This window comes from Gopherus flavomarginatus, chromosome 1, assembly GCF_025201925.1.
Source record: "Gopherus flavomarginatus isolate rGopFla2 chromosome 1, rGopFla2.mat.asm, whole genome shotgun sequence".
Lineage (NCBI taxonomy): Eukaryota > Metazoa > Chordata > Testudines > Testudinidae > Gopherus > Gopherus flavomarginatus.
This window is the reverse complement of record NC_066617.1, coordinates 378,658,833-378,674,995: the sequence shown is the minus strand read 5'-3', so window position 1 is coordinate 378,674,995 and position 16,163 is coordinate 378,658,833.

Below are 16,163 nucleotides of genomic sequence, written 5' to 3'. Positions count from 1 at the left end.
CTAATAAGGGAACAGAATGTTGGGAATCATTAAGAAGGGGATAGATAATAAGTTGGAAAATATCATAAAATCATGATTGGTGTGGAGAAAGTCTATACAGAAGTGTAATCTATGACTAAGGGGTCACCAAACGAAATGGATGTGCAGCAGATTTAAAATGAATAAAAGGGAGCATTTCTACACACAATGCACACTCAGCCTGTGGAACTTGCCAGAGGATGTTGGGAAGGTCACGACTATAAGAGGGGGAAAAAGAGAACAAGATAAAATCATAGAGGATAGGCCCATCAGTGGCTTTTAAGGAGGATGGGCAGGGATGTTGTCCCTGGCTTCTGTTTGCCAGAAGCTAGGAATGGTCGACAGGGTATGGATTCTCTCTGGAGTACTTGGCATTGGTCACTGTCGGAAGACAGTATACTGGGCTAGATGGACCTATGATCTGGCCCAGTATGGCCATTCTTATGATCTAATGTTCACTGAGGCAGGGAATGGAGTGCAGGTATTGTACTGTGTGTATTCGGTATCTCTTGTGCTGTCTAAAGTAAAGGAAAGATTTTAGAAATCCCCTTTGCAAAGCCTGGATCTGTTTGCTTTAACGATCCTGTGCCCTGCTGGAGAATAACTGAAAGCAGAGTGCACTCAAGGGGGAGCTCTAGCAAGGGTATGCTGAACCAATTGGAGTGTCTGGGGGAGCTGAATCACTTTAGGGAGAGCAAATTATGAACCACTTCAGAAAGGTTTGGGATCACCCAGCCCTACTCCCTTTCCACTCACAGTGCTCTAGTGTCCATGGAGCAGCTCCAGGTTTGCTGTCACAGCCCCACTCAAGCTCCTGTGGCTCGATGCGCGCCAGAAGGGTGTGTTTGGGTCCCACATACCGGACCCATGTGCTTTTGGGTCAGCACAGCGTTCAGGCCCTGCCTCTAGCTCTGGGATTCTAGGCCCACACTTGGGGTACAGCTTCCGTTCTAGCGCCTCCCTCTGGGAGTGGGGAGCTGCACACCAAGCGCCAAGTCCCTGAAGCTATTTTCCTTTGCTCTGTATCTTGGCAGGCTTTTCTCCTACAGTACAGAGTAGACTGCAGTCTCTTTCAGGACATGGAAGTAAATCTTATATAAAAATAGAAAATTAGATTCAGAAAGGTCTAGTTCTAGAGCTATATTGCTCTGATGCTCTGTACCCCCAAAGGAAAACCCTGGCACCCCACTTTCACTGTTATATAGTTACAACAAATCTTGTACAAACTATGTCATGGGAGGTATCTATGGAAAAGCTGTGGTTTGCTGAATGTGATTATCCTGTTTGTGTGTCTGTATCATTTTTGCCTCTGAAATAACAAATACTGACTATCTACCTGTATTTCAAATGCATTCCCTCCTGTGGTGACTCCCACAAAGTAGTTAACATCCAGTTAACATCCAGCACATTACGAATGGATATTCAAATTCATGGCTCATCAATTAAGATAATGGGCCATGGTAGAAGTTTGTCCCTCTCTGTATCCAAAACATGGGTAATGGCCCCTGTTATAACTCATTGAAGTATGCAAGGATATGTGATCAGCTCATGTGACACTGGACTCCATCTTATGCCTCTTCTTTCCCACTAACTATACTGGTATCTCTGTTTGGGACAATGAAGTTCCCTCCACATGGCAGAAGCTGTAAAAGAGAAAAGTGTTACCACCACTTGGTCTCACTCTCCCGACAACTCAACACTTTAAAACACAGCTAGAAAAAAAAAAGACTTTTCCTGGAGATGTGGTCACAGGTTATAAAAGAGAAATGCAGGAATCTGTCCAAAAGTCCACAAATAGGAACAGCTGTGTCCTGCATACAAGGAGGCAGGTGATATTGCTGAATATTTCAATATCTTTGAGAGGCTGTATATGATTCATATGATTCCTGATAACCAGAAGATGCCCACTTTAGTTGAAAACTTAACTGGTAAAGCTCTGGCTATATTAAATTAAATGACAATTGATAATCTTTTAGATTATTCTAAATTCCAGGAAATGATTTAGAAATAATTTCAGATTACCCCAGAAACATATAGCGTGAAATTTACAAATTCTAAGAGGTGTGCTGGTACAAGTAATGTGGAATATGTACAGACACCGCCACATCCTTTTCTGGCAATTTAGGGCTTTGATTGTTAGGGGCAGGGTGGGTGGTGGGTGTTACCAGATTTTATCTGCTGAAAAACATGGAGGTACTAGGGCTTCTCACTAGCATAAATATGACAATTGTTCAATATGGGTGAGACATCTTCTCCCCTAACTTCATTCTAGAAGTTGGCTGAACTGTTATGCCTGAAAGTTTCAAAATTAAATTCAGCCATTAAATAGACACTCAATGTGGGAAATTTCAGTTTAATGTTTGGCAAACTTATACACAACTGAAAATGAAATCTTGTAATTGAAGGTGTCAGACAGACTTAACTATGCCATTAAAAAATGGAGTAACATTGCCACATAGATCAAGAGGCAATTGGTTCAAAGTACAGCATACTGGTAGTAAGAAGAGGAGAACAATGGAACAGACGCCCAGGCAGGCTGTAGAAAGTCATTCATTGGAGGTTTCTATCAGGAGGCTGGACAGCCATCTATCTGGGGTGGTTTTGACACAACAAATCCTGCATCTTGGCAGGGGGCTAGAATAGATGATTCTTGCAGCCCCCTCCCAACTCTGCCATTCTATGACTCGATGATATAAAAGACTGAATCATCTGGATCCGTACCAGTTTCCCTATATCCTTCCTATATACTGGAGACTCAAACTGGACACAATACTCCAGCTGAGGTCTAACCAGCGCCAAGTACGGCTACTATCCCCTCCCGTGACTGGCATGCTCTGCCTCTGCTAATGCAAATGAAAAATTGTATTTGCTCTTTTTTGCTATGGCAAAAAAAAAAAAATCACACCCCTGAGGGATATAGCTATATCAACCTGACACTGGTATATACAGCATGAGGTCTACTGAAGAATTGTTTATCAACCTAGAGATTATCAGAGAGGTAGATTACATACTCTGACAGGAGAATCCCCACCGAAGTACCCACTGGGCTGTTGGCAGTTGAAATGGGGTCACTGGTGAGGATAGCATCCAACTTCTTATAAAAATGGCAGGTTGTGGCATAGCACCAGAGATACTGTTTGCCTCCCTTGCCTTTTGGTAAACGTGCCTCAGTTCCTTCACCTTTGCTGTGTACTGCAGCGTGTCCCGATCGTAGCTTTTTTCCCACACGCTGCACAAAATCTGCTCTTAGGTATTGACATTCCTATGGCCGGAGGGCATCTGGGACTGCACAGCCTCCTCTCCCCAAATGCTGAGCAGCTCCAGAAGCTTCACGGTGTCCCCAGCATGGAGCCACCACAACCACCTGGGAGTGTGTGTTATGAGCACCCCACACCGAGCAAACAGGAAGGGGAATTTCCACATTCCCAGGTCTTTAAACGGGGATGGGCAGAAAATGTTTACTTCGATGCAGGGAAGAGGTGTTAAAACTGTTCACCAGAGCACTCAGGAGGGCAATGTGAGACAGCGACAAAAACAAGGAAAAGTGTCTACACTGGCACTTTGCCAACAAAACTTTTGCGTAAAACTCTTGTCAAGGTGGTTATATAATGTCATTGAAGCTGAGGAGTTCCATCTCCGAAAGTTGCTTTGCAGTGTGTATACTGCCACTATTTCTTTGGCAAAAGCTACTTGTTTGTGAGGTGTAAGAAAATCCTAAGGAACAACGAGGAATAACCAGTATCTGCACTTGTGTTTCCTACTGGTGCCTAATAAGGTTTCCCACACCATGATGTGTAGGAATTATTGAGCAGGGAGAACCATAAAATATGGAATTGGAATTAGTAGGGTCAGTTCTTCAGAATTCATTTCCCTGAATAATGATAATGTCATTTTCGGTGTGTGAAGAGCGACAGATCTGCTCCCCCCATGACAACAGCATTCAGTAGTGCATGTCGTGTCTCATATTCACATTATCTCTCCATCCAGGTATTTGTACTGCTACTATCATCTGAGACCCTGGGAACATACAGGAAGTCAGGGGAAAATATGGTACATGCAAGAGACACTGTTCTGCCTCATTGTTGGACACCTTCTCCCATACTCCATGTCAGATTCCAATACAATCAACATCACCAACCCCTTCACCTTCATCCTGCTGGGCATTCCTGGCCTGGAGGTGGCCCATATCTGGATCTCCATCCCCTTCTTCACCATGTACATCATAGTCATCTAGGGGAACTTCACCATCCTGTTCATCGTGAAGATGGAGCAGAGCCTCCATGGGCCCATATACTATTTCCTCTGCATGCTGGCCGTCACTGACCTGGTTGTGTATATGTCCACCCTGTCCAAAATGCTGAGCATCTTCTGGTTCAATGCCAGAGAGATCGATTTCAGTGCCTGCCTCACCCAGATGTACTTTATTCTCATCTTCTCAGTACTGGAGTCTGGGATCTTTGTGGCCATGGCTTTTGATCACTATGTGGCCATCTGCCATCCCCTGAGACATTTCACCATCCTGACAAACTCCATGGTTGCCAAGATTGGCCTGGCGTGATGCTGCGTGGCAGCATAGTCACATTGCCCAATCCCTTCCTAGTGAGGCAGTGGCCATATTGTAGAGCCAACGTCATCCCCCAGCCGTACTGCGCACACATAGCTATGGTGAACCTGTCCTGAGCCGACACCCGTGTTAGTAGTTACTACGGTCTCTTTGTGCTAGTGTGTGTGATGGGTCTGGATTGGATTTTTATTGCCCTGTCCTATTCCCAGATCCTCAGGGCCATCTTCAGCCTCCCCACAAATGACGCCCGGCTCAAGACTTTTGAAACCTGCGGCTCCCACTTCTTTGTCATTTTAGCCTTTTACATCCCAGGTCTCATCATCTCCCTCATGAACAGATTTGCCCAGAATGTGCTCCTGCATTTCCATGTTCTCATTGTCAATGTGTACCTCTTGCTTCCTCCATGCTAAACCCATCATCTGCGGGCTGAGGACCAAACAGATCCAGGACAGGCTACTTCGGCTCTTTACTCATAAAGCGGCCTAAAGTTTTCTCCTGGTACTCTGGCTCTCAGACTGGGCTCTGTGCAGAGCTGGCTGGTGACATGGTGCTGGGCCCCCTTCCCGCAATCACTTACTGGACAGTCAAAGTGACATTAAATCCTTTCCTGGTCTTGCTGTGGTCTGTCTGTGTGACAAACTGAGGAATCTTTTTGTGTACAACCATTCTCCCATAGGATGACACCTTTCTAACTGCTGTTAACTGGATATCTGAGGCCTCATGCCCTGTGCTGTCTATTCCCCACGGCCCTGCCCCCTGACCCACCTCTTTCCACAAGGCCCCTTCCCTCATCTCACCTATTCCCCCAAGGCCCCGCTCCATTCTCAACGTCTTCCCCCAAAGCTACACCCCTGTTACTCCCTCCCCTCCTCTCCAACTTCATGCACTTACAAATTCATCTCCACCTTCCTTCTTCCCAGCCTGGGCTCCCTCTGCTCCTGGGCTGGGACGGGATCTGCTGCAGCCTGGCAAGGAACCTTCAGTGAGGACATGGCACTAAGGCTGGCAGGCAAGTCTGGAGCCAGGAGGGAAGCCAGGAAACTGTATAAAATCAGCTGAGGGTTGGGAACAGGGCTGTGATTCAGTCAGCTGAGATTGTGCATCCAAGAGTTTGTGGGACCTAAAGCTCAGATGCAAAATCCTGAGGTCGGAGACCATTGTGTGTCTTTTTGCAGTGAGAAGCATGGGTCCCAGCAGTCAGTCCTTGGCACTTCAAAGCGGTGTTGGTAGTCAGCAGGACTTAATAAGGGTCTTTCCAGTGTGGAGCCAAAGCAGCCTTTGGCTGGTGGATCTTTACGTAGACCCAATCTCCTGGGTCCTAGGAGTGGCAGGGCTTTTCAGGGTCCTTGAGTAATGCATCATAACTTCCATCAAATGAATGTCCATCTGAGCAAGGGCCAGTGGGGGTGCTACTGGAAGTCACATCGGGTGCCCTGTCAAAATCTCAAGTGAGCTGAGTCCAGTCTTTCAGTTGGGAGTGGCCCTCATGCTTGTCAATGCTAATGGCAAAGCATTTGGCCATTTGAGGTTTGTCTCTGCACAAATTTTAGCCAGTTTGTTTTTCAGAATCCCATTGTGACATTCCACTGTCCCAGCAGATTTTGGATGGTGAGGGCAGTGGAGGTTGTCTTGTATCTGCAAGGCTGCACATAATTCTTTTACAATCTGTCCAGTAAAATGAGTGCCACGGTCACTGTCGATACACACAGGTATACTAAATCTTGGTACGATGTCTTTGAGCAAAATTTTCACAACCGACTTGGCATCGGCCCTCCTGCAAGGGAAGGCCTCAACCCAGCTTGAAAAAAACATCAACTAATACTAATACATATTCATAATTACAACATTTAGACATTTGAATAAAATCAATCTGAATATTTACAAATGGTCCCCATAGAGGGGGATGGGCTGCTTGTCTGGTTTTAACAGCTTTACCAACATTGTGTAACTGGCAGATTGAACATAGTTGGCAGTAGTTCTGGGCCACAGTAGGAAAACCTGAGGCATACCAATAGCCTCCAACTGCAGCAAACATCCCCACTTTTTCACATGCACCACCCCATGGTGCATACGAGCAAGATAGGGCAAAAATACCCTTGGCGCATTCGGGCAGCCGTCCCAGAAGCGCCAAAGGTGAGCAGGGTACAAGGTGCACCCAGCAACACTCCAAGAACGTTTCTCAGTCTCTGGCACCATCTTCTGGATCTTAACAAGGTCACCGAGCGAAGCCAGCAGAGGCTGCTCAACTAAGGCAAAAATAAAAGCAGCCTGAGGGCCAGAAAGGGCTGCATCCTTGGCTGCTGAATCAGCCAAAGCATTCCCATGAGTAACTTCATCATGAGGGGCTGGGTGAGCCATGCATTTTACAATAGCAACAGCTTTGGGCAACAAAAGAGCATCCAAAAGAGCAGATACATACTGACTATTCTTAATGGGGGAACCAGAGGAAATTAGGAAACCTCTAAGCATAGTGAGAATCAGTGTAAATAGTAACAGTTTGATCCTGTGCCCGAATACATGCCCATGTCAAAGCCACAAGCTCAGCAAACTGAGCTGAAGAGACAGAGGGAAGGAAAGCATTTTCAATAACAGAATATAAAGAACAGACAGCATAACCAACAACCAATTTTCCCTTCAAGTTTCACAAATAAGAACCATCTACAAAATAAATAAGATCAGGATTCTGCAAAGGCACATCAGTAATATTTTCCCTTGGCGGGTAAGAAGAGAAGCAACAGACACACAGTCATGACGGTCTCCATCAAGGGGCCCTGGTAACAGCAAAGCAGGATTCAGAATGGGCCAATGATCCAAATTAATATGACATGAAGATAACAGAATATGCTCATCTGAATCACGGCACCAAATATTGTGGAAGAAATAAAACTCCACTCTCAGGTTGGAAGCAACAAAATCAGAGACAGCTTTATTCAAACAATTGCCAGGGATGGACACTGCTGGCAGACAGCATCTCTGCCTCAGTTTCTCCAAAGTACAAGCTAAATTACACAAGCTTTTATACCTCGTTATGACATGGATTAATTAAAAACATCTGCTTTTTCTATAGACTATTTACTATCTATTCCAGTATTTTCTCACTTTCTTTTCTCAAAACATCGTTATCCCAAGGCTGGGTCACACTGACTATTCTGTTGTTTTCCATTTGCTTCTGACGTGAGCCCTGCTTCTTCAGATCTCGCGATATTAGGTTAAGACTTGACAGAACTGTTGCTCTGTCTCTGACACTTAAATGGCTGCACTTAAGCCATCTCTTTCTTTCCCTGCTTCCACACAAGCTACACGAGAGAGCCCTGGCTCATGGCCCCTTCCTCTCTTGCCTGAGAACCACTGATTAGTGAAATTAGTAGCAACAGATTATTGCAAAGAAATGTATTTTCAAGGTAAAAATGCCTGTATAACAGGAGTAATGTCATGAACAATACATGGGGTGGGTATACTAATGATAAGGGTGTTTCTATTTCTTAATAAGGGTTTTGGGGGTGTTGTAATGGACGTAAGTGTTTACAGACTAACTTAGATAGAAAGAGTTTGCTGTAAGTAATCCAGGGCTTACTCGACAATTGCATTGAGTGGAACAAGTATAGCAATAATGAAGCCCGTACTCAAATTCGCTTCTGGATCAACCTGCTCCTTCTTCTTCAAACAGACTCAAAAAGTAAAAGCATAAATGTTTAAGTATATCAGAAGCAGGAAGCCTGCTAAACAACCAGTGTGGCCACTGAACAAACTAGATGCTAAAGGAGTACTCAAGGACAATATGGCCATTGAGGAGAAATTAAATGAATTTTTTGCATCAGTCTTAATGACTGAGGATTTGAGGGAGATTCACAAACGTGCGCCATTCTTTTCAGGTGACAGATCTGAGGAACTGTCTCAGATTGAGATGTCTTTAGGGGAAGTTTTCATAGAATCATAGAATATCAGGGTTGGAAGGGACCTCAGGAGGTCATCTAGTCCAACCCTCTGCTCAAAGCAGGGCCAGCACCCAACTAAATCATCCCAGCCAGGGCTTTGTCAAGCCTGACCTTAAAAACCTCTAAGGAAGGAGGTTACACCACCTCTCTAGGGAACCCATTCCAGTGCTTCACCATCCTCCTAGTGAAATTTTTTTTTAATATCCAACCTAAACCTCCCCTACTGCAACGTGAGACCATTACTCCTTGTTCTGTCATCTGCCACCACTGAGAACAGTCTAGATCCATCCTCTTTGAAACTCCCTTTCAGGAAGTTGAAAGAAGCTATCAAATCGCCCCTCATTCTTTCCCTCTGCAGACTAAACAATCCCAGTTCCATCCGCTTCTCCTCATAAGTCATGTGCTCCAGCCCCCTAATCATTTTTGTTGCCCTCCGCTGGACCCTTTCCAATTTCTCCACATCCTTCTTGTAATGTGGGGCCCAAAACTGGACATAGTAGGCCAGATGAGCCCTCACCAATGTGGAATAGAATGATCACGTCCCTCAATCTGCTGGCAATGCCCCTACTTATACAGCCCAAAATGCCGTTAGCCTTCTTGGCAGCAAGGGCACACTGTTGACTCATATCCAGTTTCTTGTCCTCTGTAACCCCTAGGTCCTTTTCTGCAGAACTACTGCCTAGCCATTCAGTCCCTGGTCTGTAACAGTTAATGGGATTCTTCCATCCTAAGTGCAGGACTCTGCATTTGTCCTTGTTGAGCCTCATCAGGTTTCTTTTGTTCCAATCCTCTAATTTGTCTAGGTCCATCTGTATCCTATCCCTAGCCTCCAGCATATCTACCACTCCTCCCGGTTTAGTGTCCTCTGCAAACTTGCTGAGGGTGCAGTCCACGCCATCCTCCAGATCATTTAAGAAGATATTGAACAAAAACAGCCCCAAGACCAAGCCCAGGGGCACTCTGCTTGAAACCGGCTGATCTATCCAGCTTTCTATGCACCTTATAGTGCATTCATCCATCCCATACTTCTTCAACTTGCCACAAGAATCCTGTGGGAGACCATATCAAAAGCTTTGCTAAAGTCAAGGGATAACACATCCATTGCTTTCCCCTCATCCACAGACCCAGTTATTTCCTCATAGAAGGCAATTAGGTAGTCAGGCATGTTATTACTGTTTAATTTATTAAAATTCACCAGGACTAGATGGTTTCACCCAAGAGTTCTGAAGGAATTCAGATGTGAAATTGCAGAACCACTAACTGAATTGTAGAGTCATAGAAGATTAGGGTTGGAAGAGACAGTGCACCGGCCGTGATAAACAGGCAAACAGAATGTTGGGAATCATTAGGAAAGGGATAGATAATGTGAGGGAAAATATCATATTGCCTCTATATAAATCCATTGTATGCCTACATCTTGAATACTGCAGGCAGATGTGTTAGGATATAGATATTCCAGCCTGTCTGTAAAGGCCTATACTTTAAGAATGTAGGTTGCCTATGGAAATGATCTAGGGGGTATAAAAGAAAGAATCTGTGTAAGGGCCTTCTCTCACTGTGCCAGTCTGAGGCCCTCTTCTTAGGCCAATGCCTTTGGCTTAAGGGGCAGCCATAAGTCGGGAAGTGTGCGGTCACATCCTCACATTCCAAACTAATCACATTGAAATAAGACTATCTGGGGCTGTTAGGAAGGTGCTCTGATCTATCACCTCCAGCAAAAGGGAAGAGCCTAGAAGATGTAAAAAGAAATTTAGTTTGGTAGTTTTCTGTCTGGTAAGAACTCACTTATCAGTAGACACAGCTGGAGAACCCTTATGTCTGTACAGATGTAGTTGTGAAATCCTCACTTCTGTATTGTTTTGGTCCCTTTGTGAGTCAATAGCTGGAGCAGCCTGTCCTGGATTTCTTTGGTCCTCACCCCGTAGATGGTGGGGTGTACCATGACGGGCACCACAAGGTACAAGTTGGCAATGAGAATGTGGAAATGCAGGGCAAGGTTGTGGCCAAACCATTGCGTGAGGAAGGAGAAGAAAGCTGGGATGTAAGAGTCTAAGATGACAAAGATGTGGGAGCCACAGGTCACAAAAGTCTTGACTCAAGCATCCTTTGTGGGGAGACTGAAGATGGCCCTGAGGATCTGGGTATAGGACATAGTGATAAAAAACAAATCCAGACCAGTCACCAAGAATGCCACAGAGAGGCTGTAGTAACTACTGACACGGATGTCGGCAGAGGCCAGTTTCACAACAGCCATGTGCTCACAGTACGAGAGGGGGATGATGTTGGTTCCGCAATATGACCAACGCCTCGCCAGGAAAGGATGAGGAAGTATAAGTGTGCCACCGCGCAGCACCACAGCCAGGCCAATCTTGGCCACCATGGGATTTGTCATGGTGATAGAATGTCTCAGGGGATCACAGATGACTACGTAGCGATCAAAAGCCATGGCCACGAGGATCCCAGACTCCATCACTAAGAAGCAGCGAATGAAGTACATCTGGGTGAGGCAGGCACTGAAATTGATTTCCCTGGAATTGAACTAAAAGATTGCCAGTATTTTGGGTAGAATTGATGTGGACAGGACCAGCTCGCTGATGGCCAGCATACAGAGGAAATAGTACATGGGCCCATGGAGGTTTGGTTCCATCTTCACAATGAGAAGTTCCCCAAGATGGCTATGGCGTACATGGTGCAGAAGGGGATGGAGATCCAGACATGGGCTGCCTCCAGGTCAGGAATTCCCAGCAGGATGAAGGTGGAGGGATTGATGAAGTCAGTTGTGCTGGAATCTGACGCTGAGTAGGTGAGAAGGTGTCCAACTATGAGGAAGAATGGTGTCTCCTGCATATACCGTACGCACCCATGATGTCCGATATATGCCCAGAGTCTAGGATGATGGTTGAAATACGAATGCCTGGATGGAGAGACAATGTTAACATGAGACACTATGTGCACTACGAAAGGCAGTTCTTATGGTTGAAACAGATTAGTTGCTCTTCACACATTGAAAAAAAACATTTTCATTATTCAGAGAAATGTATTATTAACAACTGACCCTACTAATGCCAATTCCACATTTTATAGTGCTCCGTGCATCAATCATTTATACATATCGCGGGGTGGGGGGTGGGGACCTTCATAGGAACCAGTAGGAAACACGAGTGTGATACTTGTTATCCATCTTCATTCCTTAATGAATTGAAACCCAGGCTACACAGTCTATTCTGTAGGGCATTCCCCATTCACCTGGCTGCTCAGAATCTGAGAGTCGGGAAAAACAACTACAAAGCTTTGTCAAGACATGTGCCAGAGAAAGCATCCCAACTAGAATACGCCTCAGGGAAAAGAGCTGCGAATCACTGATAGCAGGACTATGGAAACATCTGCTGAATGACGAAAACAAAGGCAATCTCAGGATGCCTAATGAATGTTTTGGAGAATAACTTGCTCTGGACATGCGCTCTGTTTTGATCACCCAGTCTCTATGAAGAATATAGCAGATAGAAAGGGGTTTCTGGGATAGGCTATGAGAATAGGGGAGGTTTCAATACGTGTACTGATTGAAAATCTGGGGCTGTTGAGTACAGAGAAGAGACAAAGAAGGTAAGTATGAAAGAGGAGAACAGACTAGAGAATGGAACTGATTCCATTCAAATGCACAAACAGAGAACAGTTCCTACCCAGTAATAACTATCGAGACTTAATGCGTCAAAATGCTAATTCTCCAAAGCTGAGGCAAACTATCAGCAAAAGTGATTGGAAGGAAAAAATTAGAATATTCGGAATAAAGATTGGAAGTTCTTGTGACAAAGTGAATTCAGCTATCAGCAGGAAAATAAACCAATAATGAACAAATGAGGGAAAGGAAAAAATAGCCAAAAATACAAACTGGAAGTTATGAAAACTGGTAAGTGATCGTGTTAAAGATGTTAGGAAAAAATGCATGCTTGGAAGGACTATGAATCCCAAAAAGTAGGTTATTGAGTCTATTAAGAACCAAAGAAATCCCAGAAAAATTGCAGGCGAACTCGTAAAGGGAGAGAGCAAACTTGTTAATGTTGCAGAAAAGGTAGATATCTTCAAGAGACAGTTTTGTTCTGCGTTTGCAAAGAAGCAGTGTGAGGTACTCATATCACATGAGGTGATGAAATATTTTCCAGTCCATGAACAATCAAGGAGGGTGTTAAACAGCGTCTACAGTCAAACCTCAGAGTTATGAAGACCAGAGCTACAAGCTAGCCGATCAATCACAGATCTCATTTGGAAACAGAAGTACAGAAACAGGCAGCAGAAGAGCTAACCCTCCCCACACAAACCACAAATACAGGACAGTTCTGTGTTGAAGGTAAATTATTAAAAAAAATAAAGGCTAGGAAACAACGGAAAAGCTGATATAGGATTAGTTCAAAAAATCCTCTAGAAATATAATTAATGTCAGTCAGTCAGGATTTGCAGAAAAAAAGTCTTGTCAAATAAATCCAATGTCATCCTTTAATAAGAGTAAACATTTTGTTGGTCAAGGAAACCACATATAAGCAATGGACTTAAATTGCAGCAAGGGAAGTTTAGGTTGGACATTAGGAAAAACTTCCCAACTGTCAGTGTGGTTAGGCATGGGAATAAATTGCCTATGGAGGTGGTGGAATTTCCATCATTGGAGATTTTAACAAGCAGGTGAGACAAATACCTGTCAGGGATATTATAGATGGTGATTGATCCTGCCATGAGTGGAGGGGACTGGACTTGATGACCTCTCAAGGTCCCTTCCAATTTTATGATTCTATGATATGCAACAGACTTTGATTTCTCAGGTATTTGAGTTAGTAGCGGAAAGCATCCAGATAAAGAACACTAACCAATATCAGTAGAGCATACATAAAATTGACTAAAAAGTGGTTAACAGACAGATCTCAGAAAGCACTGGTCAATGGGCCATTGTCAGCAAATCTAGCTGTATCTAGTGAGTGTTCTGCATAGATCAGTTCTCAGTCCGATGCTTTTCAATATTTTTATCAAGGATCTGGAAGCAAATATGAATCACTGAAGATAAAATTTGTGGATGACCCAAAAGTTGGCAGAGTGGTTACAAAGAGGATGTCAGGGCAGGCACACCAATTAATCTAGAGTGTTTTATGAGCTGGGCTCATGCAAACACCATGCTTTAATACAGTGACATGCAAAGTGTTCCTCTCGGAACAGGGAAAGCAGGTCCATCCCACAAACTAAGGCACTGTATTATGAAGGCAGGGACCCTGAAAAGGATTTAGGGCTCACTGTGGACAACCAACTCATCATGAGCTCCCAGTGTGATGCTGCGGCCAGAAGGGCTGATTCAATCCTCGGCTGTATAAACAGGGGAGTGGTGAGTTGGAGCAAGGGAAGGATTTTACCTGTGCATATGGCAGTGGTGAAACTGACTGTGTCCAGTCCTGGGGTCCACATTTCAAAAAGAATGTTGAAAAAATGGAGAGAGTGCAGAAAAGAGCCAGAGAAGTGTTTGGGGGCGGGAGAAAATGTTGGACAATGAGAGACATAAAGATCTTCATCTATTTATGTTATCAAAAAGACCATCAAAGAGATAATTTCACTGGGAGAAAAACATGGGAACTAATGTACTCTGTGATCTAGTGGAGAAAAGCAGAGGAAGGCTCAGTGGTTGGAAGCTGAAGCCAGACAAATTCCACCTAAAAATAAAGGTCAAATGTTTAATACTGTCAGTGAATAACCTCTGGAGCACACTGTGAAGGGAAGTGGTGGATTCCCCAACACTCCATACCTGCAGATCCAGACTGGGTGCTTTTCTGGAAGATCTGCTTGAGGGCCTGTCCACATTGAAAATGCTAGAAAGGCACTTCTCACACCGACAGCAGGGGTTCTCCCATCAGCATAGATGATCCACCTCCCCAAGAGATTCTAGCTAGGGTCGATGGAAAAATTCTTCTCTTGACCTCAAGCTGTCTACAGAGGGTTAAGTTGCACTTGGGTTGTCAAACAGTAAGAGATGGGTACCAGCAATTTCTGAGACGGAAGCATCTTCCCTGGGAATCCCCCTCCGGTAGCCATGTCTCAAACCTCTCTCACCCCAGCATCTTCAGCAGCATCCCATGCTGAGAGCCGATGCAGAAGTGTGCACCATTTATAATATAGCTCAGGGCAATCCCAGTGGGGTTTGCTCATCCTCTAGGGGAAAAAAGAGCATCTGATTTTAAACAGGCTAGAGAAAATCCTGTCTGCGCTTTTCTGTTCTTTATCCAATCCTCTCTAGGTATTGCAGTTACACAGCTGAACCATCTTGCCCCTGTAAGAAGCCTGATCTGTATAAGTTTATTACCCAGAGTGCCTCTTCATCAGTGTGGAGAGGAGAATGCACTAGCCTCTGCCTCTGAAGAGATTTCCCTTTTACACTTCAAATAACACACTGCGTCAGGTTAAAAAAATATTAAAAATATTTATTAACTATAGAAAGATAGACATTAAGTTATCATAAGTAACAGTGTGCAGATCAAAATTGGTTACCTAAGAAATAAACAAAATCACAATCTAAGTTCTAAATACTAGCCAGGATTTGAATCAAGCCGTCTCTCACCCTCATGGTACCAATCAGTCGAGAAGGGAGAGGGGATATTGGGAAATAAGGCTCTGCAGTATCTGGGTTATGGACATGCTTGCTGGAAACTAACCCCAATAAACACTGCCTGCACCTTGGACTTCTGGTCTCCTGCTTTCTGTTTGCGTTACAAGAGCCAGGGGAGAGGGTGAAGGGAAAGCCCTCTAACAGTGACAGGGAAAGGAAGTAATGACAGACAGGGGCGAGGTCTTGGGGGAAAAGGCAGAGCAGGAGTGGAATCTTGGCAGTAGATGTGGGGCAAGGGGTGAGGCTTCGGAGGTCCAGTTACCAGCAATTAGAAAGATAGCGAACCAAAGGTTTGTACATAGACTTGTTTCCAGGTTGTCAGGCTGACACAGCACAGTAAGATCAGGAAAGGATTTAATGTCTTTTTCACTGTCCAGTAATTGATTCAGAGAAGAGGGCCCAGGACCATATCACCATCTAGATTGGCATACAGCTTGGTGGGAGAACCAGAGCACTAGGAGAAATCTTTTAGGTCCCTTTATGAGTAAAGAGCTGGAGCAGCCTGTCCGAAATCAGTTTGCTCCCCACCTCATAGATGATAGGATTTCAGGGTGCCAGGAGGTCCATGTTGGCAATGAGAACATGGAAATGCAGATGCACATTGTAGCCAAAATGGAGCATGAGGAAGAAGAAGAGATGCCACGTGGGGAAGGAACATAGGAAGGAGATGTTGGTCCAGTGCTTTACAAGCACAGAGACTGAAGGAGTTACAAGAAGGTGGGGCAGTACACAGGCAGAAGGGCAGCAGAATTGACTCTTTAATAGCAGCATTGTGGCTGCAGGAAAGCTGCAGACTCCAGCTAGAGGAGGAGGACACCCCAGAGGGCTCTGCCAAATCCCAAAGTTTGCTTCAGGGCAACATGGAGAAATTAACGCACATTGGAAAACATCATCCCAAATATACATATAAAATGATGGGGTCTAAATTAGCTGTTACCACTCAAGAAAGAGACCTTGGAGTCATTGTGGATAGTTCTCTGAAACCCGCCACTCAATGTGCAGCGGCAGTCAA